Below are 14,016 nucleotides of genomic sequence, written 5' to 3'. Positions count from 1 at the left end.
TTGAGGCAACTAGGACAAAGACCCAGATCAAGCCTAGGACAGAACCATGACCCTCCCAAGACAGGCTCCACCATCTGACTTTGCTTATTTCTAATCAAGTGCTAGGAATTTTTTTCCAGAGGCCTCTTCAAGACCTGAGGAGCAAGCCAACAGGACCCTTCTTCCAGACAGACTAGGGGAATCCCTACTGCAACGTCCTGTGTAGGGTGGGGCCCCTGAAGGCTTCTGAACCAGATGGGCAGATGGGTCCCTCCTCCCAGGGAGAACCGGCAAAGTTCATTATCTGTTTGGCCAGATACAAATCTTTCTCTTTGTAAGTTTGACCTGGCCGAGCCATTTCTTCCAGTAGTGGCGATGAAATTGTTGTGAACTACACAGCATTCCAGTGCAGGCACAATGGAAGAGTGGAGATAGTTCAGGATCTAGAGTTAGCCAAAGCTGCACTCCAATCCTGGGTCCAGCATTATTGACGATTTGTAGAACATCTTTGTATGTGAGTTTTTTGTATAATGAGAGAGGATAACAAGGGGTTATTTTGATAATTTAAAATGGCGTATATCAACCTAGAAGAACAAAGAGGGGATGCTCCCCAAAACAGAAGCATTTTAAATAGTATGGCATATATTATGAAAAGCAGTAACAATTATTATAAAAGACATGGGAGATCTGAGAAAGGACAAAGATCTGAGAAAAGGTGATAGAGGCAACTCTGAAAGAGGAATGGTCCCAAGAACTCAGATAGCAAGAGGTTAAGGAAAATATGGATAGTGAAGAGATAGAAGAAGAGATAGAAGAAGTCTTTTTTTTTTTTTTTTTGAGGAAAGTTGGCAATGATCAGAAGGAGAGATAGATTATTTGGACTATTGATGGAAGAAGTCTAATGCTGAAGGGAAATTTCTAACTCCTGATCATAACTATGAAATCAAAACAAATGTGAAAATCAGTTCTAATCTAGCTGGGAATACAGATGCTTTTGAAAGTTAGTTTTCTTATAGGAAACCATTAATGGAGTTTTAGGGGGACTTTAGGAGAGAGAAATTGAAAATGCTGGAAAGATAAAGCTTCTATAGCATGTTGTTTATTCTTACTTTATAGCCTTTATTTATTTTTGCATTGTTTCAGTTCTTGGGCCTCATTTTATGCCATAGCAGGCTGGAGGGGAACTATTAAGAAATGCAGTTAATAACAGCGATGGACATTAAAATGATGCTGGACTCTAAGCCCTCACTTGAAAAAATAGCTTGGATGCCTACCCCTCAACTCTTCCCTCCCTATGGCAGAATTCCAAGTGATGTGCATTCTCTGAGACAGCCTTTCCAATCTTCCTGGGACCACCATGGGTGCTATTCTTTGATCTGCTTCCATTAATCTTACATTTGTCTGCCAGGGAAAACTATTCACACTCATAGTCTCAAATGCTGACCCTGACACCCTTGCTAAGTTGCGTCCCTCACTTGGAACAGGGGTGGGGGTGAGGAGCAGGGCGAGGTGCACCTCTTTTCTTACTCTGGCACATAAATCATAGTCAAAGAATTTGGAATATGCCCCACTCCCTACAAAAAAAAAAAAAGAGAGCAAGAGAGAGAAAATAGTACAGAGAACAATTGAGTAACCTTCAAAGCATCTCTTATATCTCAAAACAATTAATTAGAGACCATATTCTTTCCTGCTTTCAAAACTCAGAACGTATTTTCTGTCAAATCAGATCACAGTCTAAGAAAATGTTCCTTTTTCTTGGTTGAATGTCTTAAACTCAGCGCACTAGGGTCTCACCATCATTTCCAAAGCCCTCTTTATATTTTATTCAAGATGCCCACTACAACCTCATAAAAATATACACCCCATGCTCAATCTCCCCAGCATACCAGAATTTACAACCTGGATTTGCAAATTGGACCCAAATTGGATGCTTCATTATTGTTTCTCTTGGTTCCTTCTAAGCAGAGGTCTTCTCTTACTCGTTAGAGTATCCCTCCTAGTGCTTGGAGAGTGGCTTGGACATAGGCACAAAATACAGGTTGGCTGAATAAATGAGCAAATGAATTGGTATAGAGCATCACAGAGGGGTCAGCCCTAAACAGTATGAGAGTCTTCTCTAATGTTGAGGCAGGACGGAAGGAAGAAGGGAGATGAGGACCCTATGGTGAAAGACGGAGAGAAGGGAAAACGAGAACCCCCCAAGTTTAGCACCCTTTTTTAGGATTCAGGTGGTGCTAGACTGAATGGAATCAAGGACCAAAACATAAACATAAATAATTGCTTCAATGATTAAGTAGCACGCAGCCCATTTATACCATTCCCGTGGGTCTTTAAGAAGAGACATTCCTCGGGCTTCCCTGGTGGCACAGTGGTTGAGAGTCCGCCTGTCGATGCAGGGGACGCGGGTTCGTGCCCCGGTCCGGGAGGATCCCGCATGCCGCGGAGCGGCTGGGCCCGTGAGCCATGGCCGCTGAGCCTGCGCATCCGGAGCCTGTGCTCTGCAATGGGAGGGGGCCCAGCGGTGAGAGGCCCGCGTACCGCAAAAAAAAAAAGAAGAGACATTCCTCAACCCATTTTCTCCAGTCCTTGCTCTGTCTTGGAAGGCTTTATTTTTTGGCTTAATGATTCTCTTTTAGCATAACACACACTACCATGTCTAATACAGTTGTCAGAAGGTCTTTCTCCATGTTTCATGAACTGGAGCAAATGGTTCCCTCTATGGCCCACCCGCACTGATGCTTACAGGTGTTGAAGGTTGCCAGATAGTTCTAATGTGTATTTTGATTTCTTTTAGGTCAAGGAAATTTATGGACATATGAATAAAGTTTCAGTTTACATAGATAAGACCATATGTCCTGATCTACCTTGTTATCAAATATGAAATACAAAACTAAGGAATTTTAAACATACTTTTATAAGTTCAAGTATACTTTATCAGTTTGGAAATATTTTTAGCTGTGATGCATAACAATTATATTATTGTCCCAGATTGCTAATTTTAAAGGAATGTGTCACTATTTATTAGTTTCCTTTTCACAATTTTCACCTTTTTAAAAATATCTTCTCATAGGTTTCATAGGCTGGATGCCAAGGGTATTGTTGTCATACAACTTCAAGTGTATGATAATATCTATTTTTCTTTAAGGTTTCTAATATGTGCCATCCAACAGCATGTTTTCAACATCATAGATGTATTGGATATAAGAACAACTATCACTTGCCACATAAAACATTTCTATAATCTGTAAAACATGGCCAAAACATGTAGATGTTACTAAAGAAGTCAAGGGAATTCTGGCTACTTGCCCCTTTGCAAACAACAAATAAAATTACATTGTATAATTAATACACAAAATCTATTCTGTTAGAACCACCAACCATAGTGATCAGATCTACTCCAAAAATATGATGCTATATTTGGGTCTGTTTGATTCATAAATCGTTTTCCTTTCTACTGTCTAAATCTTATTTTATGAGTCCTGGTTTTAAAAATGGATAGTATTAAAGGCAAAAGTTGAATGTCTTACTATATTTTTAATTTAAAAATTTTTTTCATTGTAACAGTTTTTAATGAAAATTGTATATAAGATTATTTCTGCATCTTCTCAATTGTTTCTCCCTTATATTTGCCCTTTTCCTGTCCTACTTGGCAAGATTTGGCTTCAGGCTCAAGGATCTTCTTTTGGTCTTCGTCCAGTTTCGCGATAACCACCTTAATGGGGTGAATGTGTGCGCACTCAGCTGTGCCATTAGCCTTCTCCCGCTGCTCTCGCTCAGTGTAGGTGACATAGTTCTTTCTGGAAGCCTGGACTACTTTGCTAATTTGCTGCCCTTTGTAGCACCCTCACACAAATTGAACTCCATCCTTTCGGATGGGCATGAATGGAACTTGGCCTTCTGCCTCAGCACTTTGGAAAGAGGAGAAGACATAACCTTCCTGCGAATGTGGGAAGTGCATTGACATGCCTTTTACGGTTCTTGCCTCAGTCAGAAATCACAAAGGGATTGAATTTCATTTTGGCCGCTGGCACTTCCTTTATTTTTTATACTGCATAGTTTGTATAATAGAGAAGCTATGGGAGAAATGTATATACTTGTAAAGTCCATGTTCCTTAAGTATATATATATACAAGTTTCCATTGATACCAGGTGACGTAGGCCCCATGGGTTCATGTCCAATCCATTTGTCGGTGTGGAAGAACTGAGGTAGAGCTGGGCTGATTGGGATGAAGAAAATATTCTCTACATATCTTTTGTGCATTCACATAAAATGGATCCCCTTAGTTATCTCTCATAGCAAATACTCACCTAATCATGCTTTAGTTTATAAGACTCAGAAGAAGTAACACTTGATCAAAAACCCATGGCTCTGTTCAAATAAACAGCACAAACAATCTGATCTTAGATAATTTCATTTTGAAATGACTGGGGGCAGGGCATTGAGGGAGAGGAAGAGGAAAACAGTGTGCTCTATTTGGCCCAGGCCAGGGGCTTTTTAAGACTGGCAGCTCCTGATCACTACACTGATTTTGGCCCATTTGGCTGGGATGGGATGCCCTCCTAGGTAATGTGCCCCAGGAACCTGCTCTGTTTCCCCATCTTCATGGCAAGCTTCCTGATGCTGGTGTTTTGGTGCAATTTTGTCCTCTGCACTTAGATGACATTTTTTTTGACTTCTTTCTCTAAATTCCTCTGTGATCGTGTACACACCACACACACATTTCTCGCTATGAGCATCCTTTCCACTGAACTAGGTTCCTGTTTTAAAAAAAAAAAAAAAAGCATCCAAAGGGTCAAGCTTTACACAACAGATTACACGGTCTTTAGAGGTGGACAGTCTGTGCTCTGAAACCTGTGGCCCTCTCTATCCTGGTTAACGAGAAAACCTGGAGGAGTCCTGGAAGTCATCTTGCTCTTTGCGCCCTGAACCGAGAGCAAGCTCTGTTTCCCAAGTCACCTCTCCCGATTCTGTTGACACCACAAACTCGGAAAACCCTCCTGTGCTGTCATTGTTAGAATGTCTGTTACATCTCACAGAGGCTCTCTGGGCTCACGTACTTGCTACCCAAGTGCATGAAGAAGATGACCCACCACCTTCTTTCTTCTGGGGTGTGTACACTGTAGGCAGGTGGCAGTTTACATGCTGCCTTTTTAGGCCTGTTTATGTGTTTCTAGTGTCATTTGCCCTTGCCCTTGAAAACTCTGGAAATTGACTGCCGGAGTCTCAAATCTGGCTTTAATAGTTAGTGATTGTGTAACTTGAATGAGTTTCTTTATTTCATCTGTGAAATAGAGGTAATAGGAGTAATTGTTGTAGCTACCAGGCAGGGCTTATGTTAAGGAGATGCTGCATTCAAAAAGTTTAGCACAGTGAGTGATCCATAATAAGTGGTCACTAAGCTATAGATGTTATTGTTATCCCCTCCTTTATTATGTGTTCTTGGACCTTCAGGGGCAGGGTTGGAAAGGATTTGAGGCCTGCTTAACCAAGGTCAGAAGTTGGATCCAGCACAATAACTGAGATACACACAAAGGGTTTTAGAAACCTCAGACATGTTGTAATTCTGTGGGAATGCAGCTTAATAGCCAAGGGAAGGAAGCCAAGCCTGAATCTTTGCTGAAGGGTACTTGACTCGTGTTTAACAGGCAAACTGGGGCATGCTTCCAGGCTCAACTTTGGGGCATCTGCTGAGGGATGAGAAAGATGCTGTCTCCCACCTAGCAGACTCGCTCCTCCCCAGCACAGCATGGAGACATCGCTGACGTCAGCCCCCTTGGGAAGAGCCCTGAATGCAGGAAAGAATCATAATAGCAAGGAAAGGAACTGGAAAAAGATTCAGAGAAACATCAAGGAGCAAGGAAATCACAGGCATCGTGATAATTAAAATTAGATAACCCAGAACTTCCCCAGACCTACATTTCTTATGTCACTGTCATCATTTGTCCTACTTTCCCCTTTCTGTAGATCATAATCTGTCTTTCCTTAAAGATCTGAGTCAAACATATATATATATATGGTAGAGCTTTCCTTGACTGTCCTGTTTATAAAAAGAGAGGACTTCAGACTCTTTATACTGAATAGCCCTTCCTACCTTATGTAGCTATTTTTTCCCTTTATCCATTCATCAAACATTTATTATGTGGTGACTTTAGACAAGAAATCAAGCTTAGCGCTGGGGATAAAATGTTGAACATCTTCAGTCTCTGTGCTCAAAGTGCTGCCTCTATACTATCTCCCCACCAGATTGTTGGATGAACCCCTAAAACGCCGTGAACCCTTTCTTTGCTTCTTGTCAGCGCATTGATCACTAGCCTTTGTACATATTTTGTCAGCCATTACGTCAAGACTGTTCACCAAAAACAGAGACCTCTATGGAAGAAACCATGCTTGGTACAGAACACCCTCGATTCAGGACAGGAAATCAGAATATTTAGAGTATAGTGGGCTAATGCCAGTTGTCCAGGAGAATGCCATATAATGTCCCATGTTCTCATGGATTAGGGATGTAAAAGTGTTCAGATCATGGGAAAAGCTATGTATACTAACAGAATACTCTGGATTGTTTCATAGATACAACGACATCACAGAAAGTAGTTCACAGGCAATGTTATAAAGAACCAGCATTTCATGGAGCTATATGAAACAGTGCATGTATTGTACAAGCACATTTTGTAACCATAGCACTGTAAAATTCTATCTTTGTGAATAGTAAATACAATCTTGATAAAATCTCCAATTGAGAATTTAGCTAACGGTTCTGATTTAAAACTACATGGGAATAACTTATTTTAAAAATTAATTTAAAATGCTTTGGAAACACTCCACATTTACAAGGGCCTTTAAAGTTTTAAAATTTATTTTATTATATTCAATACTTGAGCAGCAATGAAGCTTACATAGTAATTAGCATGTAACAGGTGCTGCATAAATATATCTATTCACTAGAGTATCCATTCATTCACATTTGTGAAGAATCCGCTATATTCCAGGTACTGTTGGATGTGACAGGGTATAAAGCAAAATGGTTTCTGACTTCCCTTGGAGTTTACAATCTAATGGGTGAGAAAGACATATGCCTAGAGAACCAGCAGTAGTTAGGCACCTGTCTATTTTCAGAACAGATGGGATGAATTTCTGATTAATCTGAGAAAATAAGTGAATGCAGAAAAACCAGTAAGTAGCTGAGAACATGCTAGAATGGAGATATGGTGTCTGAACCATGGTACATAGTATGGTAAGGAATATGTAAAGGGGAGCAAGGCAGATGGCAAGCACCCCAGGGTCATACATCTCCTACATGCTCACATTTTTATATGGATTATACTCATTCTACACACTTCCATTAAAATATATGGTTTTGGGGCTTCCCAGGTGGCGCAGTGGTTGCGCGTCCGCCTGCCGTTGCAGGGGAGCCGGGTTCGCGCCCTGGTCTGGGAGGATCCCACGTGCCGCGGAGCGGCTGGGCCCGTGGGCCGTGGCCGCTGGGCCTGCGCGTCCGGAGCCTGTGCCCCGCAGCGGGAGGGGCCGCAGCAGAGGGAGGCCCGCATACCACAAAAAAAAAAAAAAAAAAAAAAAAAAAAAATATATATGGTTTTATGAGGTACAGATTCTTTGAGTCCTTTTTGTGAAAGACCCAATATCACAGTTATTATTTGAGTTTAGCAATGCTATTTTTTATTATTCAGCATTGATCAATAAGGCTCTATTTCTATTTTTTCACAATACTGCATAGTGGGACATGAGGAACATGTGAAAGAGCGGCTTCCTCACTTATAAGGTTTGCCTTTTGGTTTTCAAAAAATGCCTATTGAATTCTGGATGTCATTTCTGAAGTTGTAACTCTGCTAGAGCATGGTCTACCATCAGCAGAACTGGATTTATGGTCTGGATGTGTGATGTGGGGAAACAGCTTACTGTGATATGCCCCAGCTTCCAGCAGGTTTGTTTGTAGGGATTTTTCTTACAGGTAGAATGCCTCATCTTTACTGAGTGCCAAGAACATAGTAGGCACTCAAAAAAAAAAAAAAGAGAAAAAGAAAAGATAACTCTACCAGAATAATCATTATAATACTTTATTTCATTTACATTCATTTAATACTATCTTACCATGGTTGACACTGTTAACTTTGAAAAGAACATTCACATATTTTCACAACTGATTCTCACAAGACTTTCCCAAACCTCAGTTTTATCTACCACATTCATAATTGTACCATATTTATGTATTACCTATATTATCACTTACTTAATATTTTCCATTTAAACTTAATTTACTTTTGAAATTAATCTCATCTTAAAGTAATATTATCTATAAAATTACAACTTTAATATGCTAGTTATACTTTTTCCTTCCAAGTACACATCCAAATAAATATAACCTGGAAATTAAATACAGTTTTTGAACCACCTAACAGCATCCACCACATCACCAGGGGTATGAGTCCCAATTTTCAAAATTACAGGGCAACTTTGTGAAATAGGTGCAATAAGGATTTTTTTGTTCATTTCTCTAGTGAGACACTTGAGGCTCAGAGAAGTTAAGAAGGTTTTTATAGGAAAACACAGTCTATACAGCCAGATATGGAGAAATGGTGTCTCGCCTGAGGTCAGGGATCTGGATGAAGACAAATCTGGCATTGGAACCCAGCTTGCACACCTCCCTGTTGTAAATTCTTTCTAGCTACTCTCTCTTTTTGGAAGTTCTTTCTCCTAATACAGAACAGAAGCAATATGTTGGTACCACATGCAAGTATAATAATGATATTCATGAATATTTGATTTATCTAGCATAAGCCAAGAACCCAATGTGTATTTTCATAAAGGTAGTTACAATAACAGGTGATTTATATTAAAATAAATATATATTAAAATAAAATAATAATACATTATTGAAAACATTTTATTACATATCTACCTATACCTCTAAATTCCCAAATCGTTTTCAATAACTGTTGGGACATTCGCTTCTGTGTGTCCCAGACCCTTCTGATTAGTGAAAGGGTAGCAAAACAGATATACACACTCTCACTTTCACTGGAATGGAAAAGAATTTGAGGTTAAAGCAAACTGACTTTTAGTAGAGGCATGCTATGGGGCTGTTAAGTAAGATTTCTTAGATATTTCCTTTGTGAGGAGAACTCTTTTGGTTAAGCTATTATTAACTCGTATTGCATAAGGCTTTGACCAATATATTCATTCATTCAATCCAAAAATTTTGAATATGTTCATACTATGTACCAGACACTATTCTAGGTTGGAATACAGTAGTGAACAAAAGGGCTTTTTTTTTTTTTTTTTACCATTATGGAGCTTATACTGACTGTACTGTAAGGACCTAGACACTAAACAAATTTTAAAAATATATAATTCATCTGTGGATAGTATGTGTTTTTGAGAAAAATCAATGTCCCTGGGCCAGGAGAAGAAGAGGGTAGCAATTTCATATAAGATGGTCACAGAGTTCTACACTGACAAGGTGACATGGGAACAAAAACCCGAAGAAGGTGAGGGAGTGAGCCTGTGGCCACATTGAGGGAGATCATTCTGGGCAGACAGAGAGCAAGTGCAAACACTCTGAGGGATGAGCAGATCTGGGGGGTTCCAGAAATAGCCAAAAGGCCAGTGGGGCTGGAGCAAAGTAAGTAAGAGGAGGTGGATCCCAGGGGTAAGGGTCAGGGTCAGTTTGAGAAGGACTTTGACTTCTTGTCCGGTAACGTATATGTCACCAGCCTGTTTTCTCCAGCAGAAAGAAAATCTGTGTGGCTCTGCTCTCAGAGGTGTTTAGGAATTGTCACTGCCTACCAGAGTGCCTGAAGGGATGCTACCACGTATAACTGAATGACTTCTCTTAGGAGACTGGTGCTTCCTCAGGTTACTGCTTTATGCTTCACTAAAACACAAGGCTCATAATCATCACTAAATTTGGCAGCATGAATGAATCATCTGAATGAGTTCAGTGATTCTCTTTACTGATGCCCCATCAACAACCGACTAACACACCGATTGAGAAGGAAATCATTCACTGAGTCAGTAGGAATGTCTGTGAGCTTTTGATACTTTTAATAATTTTGATTTCACTGAAAAAAGAAAACTAGCCCCCTTTTATAAAGAGCACTGACTCTACTGGGTACTGAGAAAAGTACTTTGCATCTATCTATAAAATTTTAATTTTCACTATAATCCTGTAGGGCAGGTATTGTTGTTGTTGTTAATTGTGGTTAAAAAAAACAAACAAACAAACATAAAATTTACCATCTTAACCATAACATAAGTGTACAGTTCAAGAGTGTTAAGCATATTCTTATCGTTGTGCACCAGATCTCTAGAACTTTTTCATCTTGCAAAACTGTAACTCTATATCCATTAAACAACTCTGCATTTCCCCCTCCCCAGTGCCTGTTAACCACCATTCTACTTTCTGTTTCTATGTATTTGACTACTTTAGATACCTCATATATGGAATCATATGGTATTTTTTTTTTTTTTGACTGGCTTATTTCACTTAGGGGCAGGTTTTTAAAAAAATGTTTGTTTTATTTAAATCCCAGTTTTACACATGAAGAGACCAATGTTTAGCAAGTTTAATTAACTTGCTTAAAGCCATTCAGTTACTAAGTGGCACTGAGGACTTGAATCCAAGTCTAATGATAAAACCCATGCACTTAACTACTCCACTATTTCTCAAACCAGAATGCTCAGAATCTGTGGGGAAGAGGGTGAGGTATGTAGATTTATTCTTGGGGACCTTTGAATTTTCTATTTCCTTTAAAAGTTTGCAACACTATTCCAATGTGAGGAATGCAGTGCCAAACTGAAGTGACAGAGCCTGTGGCTTGATGCCAGACTCAAGAACATCCTAAATTCCTCACTTATTACTTGTGTTTGACACACTGACCTTTACATTTATATGTGGGGCTGAGATTAAGAACTCTCTTTCACATTCATGTAGATATACTGTGATTGACCCAACACATCAAGCTATAGTGACAGTATTGATGCTGACAATCTACTTACCAAGCCCAGACCACCCATTCATTTAGGTTTTCATCCTTGGGTCAGAGGAAACCCTTCAGTTAACAGAGGGAAACTTGATCTTCCTTGTTCCACCACCAGCACATTTCCAAGTCATTTGATGTCAAAATAAGAATAGTTCATCATATTCATCTTCTCTGCCAAGAGCTGTCCATGTGTTCCTTACTTTTTTCAGAAAAGAGCTAAGATAATTTAAATATTGTTAAACATAAAAGATAAATGTTGGGTGGTTGGTAGGAAATAAATAGAACATTCACAGTGACCACATTTTCCAAACCAAGGAAACCAGGACAGACGGGCTGACGGGTACAAGTGTATTTATGGGGTACGTGGAAGAGACTAGTTGCTCAAGACTGACCTAGAAATATAGGAACATATGGTCACCCAAAAAACTTGGTGTTCTCCATTTTTAGCATATTGAGTTTAAAGGATAATTGTTGGCTTGCGTTGAACAAAAGTAAAAGAACTTCCTTAGGGCAACAGATCTTTGAGGCCATTAACTATGGGGATTGATGGGGATGTTATCTCTAAATCAGACACTTTCAAGGACATATTAAGGTAGTTCACTGGGTAGACTTTTTCTTTCCATACACTTAGAAAGAAAAAAGGAGAATTAGAATATTGTCAATTCCATGGTTTCATTCAACAAACATTTACTGTGCTCCAGTCAAATGTCCAGCTCATCACTATTTACTTGGGGTGAAGGTGAGGAGTAGGAATCATAGACCTAAAGCACACAAAATACAGTGGGACAGATACTTATAGTAATTTTAATATAATATTTTAAGTATCATTATCTTACTTTTTTACATGTGCCAGGAGAGTGACTAAGCCTTGACAACTGGAAGATCATGAGGGCTGGGTTATCTGTTCTGGATCTTAAACTTCAAATAAAATTTTACCTTGTGGAGAAGGAATTTCTAGATTTTGTGAACCTTAAGTCTAATGTCCTCAGTACAATACTTGGTGAATAGGAAGTGCTCAATAAAGTTTGGCTGCTTAGCCTTCGGACATTTGGTGAGTAACATTGTATGCCAGGTATTGTGCTAGGGACACTAAGATACAAGAGTTAACATGACCTAGTCTTTAACCTCAGTAAACATGGGTTCATTGTGGAAACAGGCAGGTAAAGAGTTTATTGCAGTACTCCATTGTAAGTCCTCTGATGGGGTGAACCCTTAGTGCTATGGCAGATCCAGAGGGGGGTGTCAGGGAAGGCTTCTCGGCCTTATACCAGTGAGTTTTGAAAGGTGAATAGGTTAACCAGGTTAAAAGGTTGGAGAAGGGAGAGGTGACAAACACTGAATAAATAAGTGGGTCAGAGAGAAAGGAGAGAAGAAAGAAATGGAGGAAGGGAGATAATATATACAAAATGACAGCTTCCTTGGAGAGGAAAAAGTTTACTGTGATTGGACTCTAGGGTTTTTGAAAGTGAGTAACAGGCAATGAAGTTATTAAGATACGTGGGATCGGTTATGCTGGCCATTGTGAGGACTGGTAGGCGACTTAAAACCATATGATTCAAGCCAGGAAACTGGAAGCTACTGGAGGTGTTTCTGGGTAAGTACTTATATGAATGTTTTAGACATAAACGCAACGCCAAAGGTATAAGATGTTTTGATTCATTTTCTTGACAGATCCCAAAGTATGGTTAACTAAGAACTGAGAAGCTAGTTAGACTACATTTGTGTGTTAGCTTTACTAGTGGTTTTCCCTCTCTCTTCTCTGTTTCCTTTTTGCCATCTTTGTTTTATCCTATTTTGTCTTTTCTTCCATCTGCTAAGTAATTATTTTTATGCCCTATTTTTAGGGTCAGAATTTTGTTAGCCACATATAAAATCAATATTTAAAGCCAAATCTGCATTTTATGTTGAGGAATACTTTAGCCCGGTAGGTAAGAAAACATTTTGAAGATCAGACAAAATTCCTGGATGTTAACAATATTTGATAATTGTGAACAGGTGGTTTGTATGTTCTCAAACAGTATCTTATTAATTTATGACTTTCTGAAATCAGAAAAACCATAACCTTTCTGTGATGGTATACCAGAGTAAAATTTTACTATGTATGCAACATTTTTTTTTTTAAGATGTCATTGCCCAACGTGGCCTAGCCCAAGTTCTAAAGTGTACCTAGTTTATAGTACCTAGTTCATAATCTTGGGTCTGCCTCTAAATAACTGTATGTTTTTGGATAAATAAGTACCCTGTCTGGGCTCTTAAATATAACCTAGTTTGGCTCTACCATTTCTCGCTAGATATCTTATTGCCTAGGACAAACAGCTGCCTGCTCTGTGCTTGGCATTCTCAAGAGACCTCCAGAGACTCCTAATAGTTTCTTTTCCTCATAACCATGATGTCCTCTCCTGTGATCCCTCCAAAATCTCCTACTTCACTTTAAACCTGTTTTTCCTTTTTGATTCCCTTTGTACCTAAAAAGATTGTCACAGAAAACTCTTGTTTAAGAGTTCGGCACATACTTATCTGTTGAAGACATATTTAAATAAAACCTCTTAGTTTTCTTTCACTGGGGTACAAATCTATCTTTTCTATCATCTACATATCTTATGGGAAGGTGAAATTTGGCCAATTTGAATTTTTTTGGCTTTAAATTATTTGAAGAGAGATGAATAAGCTCTTTATAAAAGTGGGAGTGGTAATATGAGTATTAATTATTATTTGGATTAGTCATTATCAGGCATTTGGCATGCATAGATAAAAGATGCTGCTACATTAAACTGAAAAGTGTAGGCCAAGTAAGAATATTTTTCAGTTTTTTAATCTTTCTTTCTTTTTCTTTTAGCTCCTTATTTATTCTGGCCTGGTCTAGTGACTTGATTTAACCAATAGAATTCCTTTCCATTCTGAGGCATTCTATTGGGCCTTTCCAAGTCTAAGCCTTAAGGAGGTCTGGCAGCTTCAATTTTTGCACTTTTGGGAGCCCTGACCCACTACATAAAAAGTTTGGTCTGGAAGAGACCATGTGGTGAGGTCACATAAGGAGAG

General features: G+C 39.1%; 1 protein-coding gene and 1 pseudogene across 18 annotated transcripts in view; one reads left to right on the top strand and one right to left on the bottom strand.

Annotated features, from left to right (window-relative positions):
• The window catches only part of NRXN1 (neurexin 1), a 1,147,673-nt gene that overhangs the window by 468,362 nt on the left and 665,295 nt on the right, over positions 1-14,016 (top strand). The window lies entirely within an intron of this gene.
• LOC102993980 (60S ribosomal protein L26-like) lies at positions 3,569-3,995 on the bottom strand (annotated as a pseudogene).

This window comes from Physeter macrocephalus, chromosome 12 (genome assembly GCF_002837175.3).
Source record: "Physeter macrocephalus isolate SW-GA chromosome 12, ASM283717v5, whole genome shotgun sequence".
In the NCBI taxonomy this organism is placed as follows: Eukaryota; Metazoa; Chordata; class Mammalia; order Artiodactyla; family Physeteridae; genus Physeter; species Physeter macrocephalus.
Note: the sequence above shows the minus strand (reverse complement) of the source record. Positions and strands in the feature narration are given on the sequence as shown.